The sequence below is a fragment of the Galeopterus variegatus genome, unplaced genomic scaffold, assembly GCF_000696425.1.
Source record: "Galeopterus variegatus unplaced genomic scaffold, G_variegatus-3.0.2 Scaffold1140, whole genome shotgun sequence".
Lineage (NCBI taxonomy): Eukaryota > Metazoa > Chordata > Mammalia > Dermoptera > Cynocephalidae > Galeopterus > Galeopterus variegatus.
The window spans coordinates 259,088-263,408 of NW_007727251.1; the positions used below are offsets into that span (position 1 = coordinate 259,088).

At 42.5% G+C, this 4,321-nt stretch overlaps 1 protein-coding gene across 2 annotated transcripts in view; it reads right to left on the reverse strand.

Annotated features, from left to right (window-relative positions):
• Window positions 1-4,321, reverse strand: part of AKAP12 (A kinase (PRKA) anchor protein 12) — a 93,247-nt gene that overhangs the window by 48,449 nt on the left and 40,477 nt on the right. Inside the window, exon 1 of one of the 2 annotated variants that reach the window (XM_008575123.1) lies at window positions 1,357-1,467. The exons of the other annotated variant lie outside the window; for it this stretch is intronic. The gene's annotated coding sequence lies outside the window, so the exon portion shown is untranslated. Of the gene's footprint in view, window positions 1-1,356; window positions 1,468-4,321 lie in introns of those variants that run through there. 2 annotated transcript variants of the gene reach the window in all.

Sequence of the window (4,321 nt, forward strand, 5' to 3'; positions counted from 1 at the left end):
CTAAGAAGTCCCACAATAGGCCACCTGCAGGCTGGAAACTCTGGGCTGCTCAAGCCAAGACCGAAAGCCTCAGAACCAGGGGAACCGATGGTGCAATTCTCAGTCCGAGGCCAAAGGCCTCAGAACTTGAGGGATATGCTGCTGGTGTTAAGTCCTGGAGTCCAAAAGCTGGGGAGCCTGGCGTTCTGATGTCCAAGGTCAGGAGAGAAGAGTATATCTCAGCTCCAGCACATAGAGATATTCGCCATTTTATCCATTTTTATTCTCTCTGTTTCCCTGCAGATTGGATGGCACCCCATGCATATTGAGGGCAGACCTTCCCCACCTAGTGCACCCAGGCCCACATGTCAAATCTCCTCTGGAAACACCCTCACAGACACACCCCAAAATAATGCTTTACCAAGTTCCTAGGTATTCCTTACTCTAGTCAAGCTGACACCTAGAATTAACCATCTCAGCATCTAACTGAGGCAATGGCAAATCTGCTTTGGTAGGACTTTCCCTTCAGCGGTCTCTCTTGTTCATATTACACATGAGAGTCAATTTACCGGATGCCAAATCATCACTTTATGTATCTTCAACAGCAGCTACTAGATTTTTCCCTTATTTATGATTAAACAGAATGATGACATGAGAATTCAGTGCAGAGGAAGGTTCTTCTCCCACAAGTGGCCTTTCACTCTTCACAAGAGACCTACTGGTCAAGGTGCTTGATTCTGTCCCCCAGGGCTGAAATCAAATGAGTGACACCATGGCAAAAGACTCACTGTCCCACAAAATGATGACATGAGAATTCAGTGCAGAGGAAGGTTCTTCTCCCACAAGTGGCCTTTCACTCTTCACAAGAGACCTACTGGTCAAGGTGCTTGTTTCTGTCCCCCAGGGCTGAAATCAAATGAGTGACACCATGGCAAAAGACTCACTGTCCCACACCACTCCTCTAGGATCTCTAGGCTCCCGAGCTATGAAACATGTAGCACATCACAGTCTAGGCAAAGAGAGGTGCACCTTGCAAGGCACCTATCAGAAAACTCCGCACAAGTGCAGCAGGCTTCTCTCGAGAATGAGAGATACTGCCTCTTTTAAAGCAACCATGACTTCAGCATCTCCAACAAAAATTCACATTCAACACCAGACAACAATAATAAAAAAATAAAATGAGTTCCAGATAAGGATATCTAAGAATGAGGACACATTAACTTCAAGACCTAAGTACAGGGGTTACCCAAATGGTCAGATAAATACTTCCTTTCTTAACCAATTGATTGTTTTTGCTGTTAACATCATCCACCACCAGGTAGTACGACATCATATCTTCTGCAGAGTTGTCCAAGGTTTCTTGCAAGTGCTGCTTACCATCTGTGGCAATGACTTCTTCCTCCTGGCTGTTCAGGTCTCCCTCCTGGAGGCTGAGCTCTTCTTGCTCAGCTAAGCCATTGACGGTGGACAGCTGACCATTCTTCTGTAGGAGCTATGGGGAAGACAAAGCCATGTGAATTTAATTTCAGTCTTCATGACCAAGTTAGAAACAATACATTAACTTGCAGAACATAAACCATTGAAAAGAGAAACAGAGAGAAACGGGGGTTCAATAACAATGAACATTTAAATCTTATATTCGTCTGAAAGATCCAGCTATCTTAAAAAGGTGTACAGTGCTATATCAACAAACAGATGGTGCCCTGAACACAAGTCACCCATTCATTCATTCATTCATCTGAACACCAGGCAGGATGTACACACTCACCGTTCCAGGCCTATCTGAGATACAGCAATGAATAAGTCAGGTGTGGTCCCTACCACTCTGAGCTTACAAACTACTATGGAAGGCAGACTTTTAAACAGTATTTTTTTTTACTTTAAAATAATGTTTCCTTGTGATTAGAATCAGGTTATGCATATTAGACTATAATCCTTAAGTGATGACATGTCCTCAGGTAAGAAGGCAGAAATGTAAACAAATAACTACTAAACTGCAGCTATGGAAGCTGTTGTAAAAGAGGCATACCTAGAGCAAACGACAATAAACAGAGTCCTAACCTAGGCTGGAGGTGTCTGGGGCTTCTCCTAGGAAGTGAGGGTAAAGCTGAGACCTGAGTTCCCGGAGAGGGCTGTGTGGGAAAAGGGTGCAGGGATGCAGAGAAGGGAGGCAAGTTGGAAGTCCCCATGGTGCGAAAGCCACCGTGTCCAGAGCCCAGTGGACAAAGAGGTATATAACGCATGCATTTGAGTTATTGTTTTTTCCTTAAAAAATTATTAAAATGATTATTTGCAATCCTCCCCACAGGATGGCCTACCAAATTGATGTCATCAATTGTAAAAATAGTAGGTATGCCCTTAGTCATTTTTTAAATCCTGAGAATATAGGTAAAAAGTTTTAAGCCAAATAAAAACAGCACAATAACCACGATGAATCCAAAGGTTTCAACAGTGCTTTGTAGTGCGTACACATTTCTCATTTGTCTTAAAACCAACTTGTGCAGGTGCCGTTATTTCCCTGAATAAGTAAGGACACTGGGACTCAACGCGATCACAGTGGGGGTAGGGCTGTCTCGCCAGGGCCCGCAGCTCTGCAATGGAGGCAGCATGGCCTGAAGGCCAGGTCTTGTCACCAACCACTTCCAGAGTTTTCCACACACTATGAATTGTTTGAGGCCCCCAACATTCAGGCACCACATGTTGAAGGACCTGTTATTTCACACGATTATAAAACGACTTAAAGAGTATTCCATATACCAGACCTGCTTGCTACAAAGAAATCTCAGAGTTCGATGGTGTGTTAGACATCATTCCATCTTGCATACAAACCAGGGGTGAGTCCAACCAAACCACTGACTTAGATCAGAGTCTTGAAGGGACAGTGGGTTCAAGACAGTCAATCCAGAAGCCTTGAGTTGTGCTAAATTGATTTCACCTGGCTGTTCCCTGCTCCCAGCAAGGCCGTCCTTCAATGGCATGAGTTTCCTCCTGAAATAATACCACTGTGCTTTAATACTTACACTACAGATGGAATAGTTGGCTTCAAAATGCCCATGCTGAGTCCATTTATTAAACAGCATACTCAGATTACATTTCCACTTAAAGTCTTCTCTTACCAAAACATGAAAGATAGGAATTCTAAATGAAACCTAAAGACAAAAAGCAGAGGGTGGGGAGGTGTCTCCACAAGGCCATCAGCAGAAATGTCGGAGTACCCTAACTAAATATTGTTAGCTATGTGCACAGGTTAGACTTAGATTTGATTAATAATGTGAAGAAAAGCCGGAGGAAGAAAGTAGGAATCACACATTATTGTGGACTATATGGAACCCAAGGAATCTTACACCTAAAAAACATCTGGGGCTGGCCAGTTAGCTCAGTTGGCTAGAGCATTGTGCAGAAAACACCAAGGTCCAGGGTCCAATCCCAGTACTGGCCATCGGGCCCCCCAAAACTCCAACAAAACCTTAAAAATGTTGACATATACACCATGATATGACAAACAACAGGAAACGTGAGCAAGCTGTCCTAACACCTCAATTTCAATGCAATAAATTTTGGTCAACTGTTTCCCTTGTTTAGGAAATAGAACTCTGCAGTTTCTATAGAGTTTAAGTTTCTACAGAGTTTCTACAATTCTTGAAAAATGTCTTATTCTTTGTGAATTGTCTATTCATCTCTTTAGCTGGAGCCATACTGAGTCTCTTTAAACATGAAGAATCTATAGGACACAGGCACAAACTTTTAGTCCACTCTTAGAAGTGTTACAGATACATAGCAAAGTACATTAGATGTTAGAAAATGAGTATTAAAAACTGAGATCAATGGCTAGACCTTCTAATATCTTAAGTATGTTAATAAGTGAATTATGGCATAGTCATTTGCAGTGACCACAGCGTAACTGTCTCTACTTCAGGAAGGCACTCGATGCATTATTAATTTTGGTAGCAGACAATTAATAACAGTGACATTGTTGAAACTGAGTTTTGAGTCTATTTCACTGTGTGCATAGCTTGAGTCCACAGGCATATGCAAGCTCTGACCCCACGGGTGACGTCTTGGGTGAGCACTCACAGCGCCCACGGCACACCAACACTCCACACAAAAACAGGACTTCATTCCTGGTCTTAGTGTCATATTCAGACATTTCCACCACTCTGCCCTTTCCTGTACAGACGCTTTTGCAAAATCTCATGTGTTCTTGTAGATGGTTAATTCACTTTTTTCACCCCAAATAAAGTATTGTTTTTTTTCTACCATCCCCAATCACCTAAATAATTCATACTATCATTTAAAAAATGCAGGTATTCCTGAGAATGATCAATAAGTTATAGTCATCTCA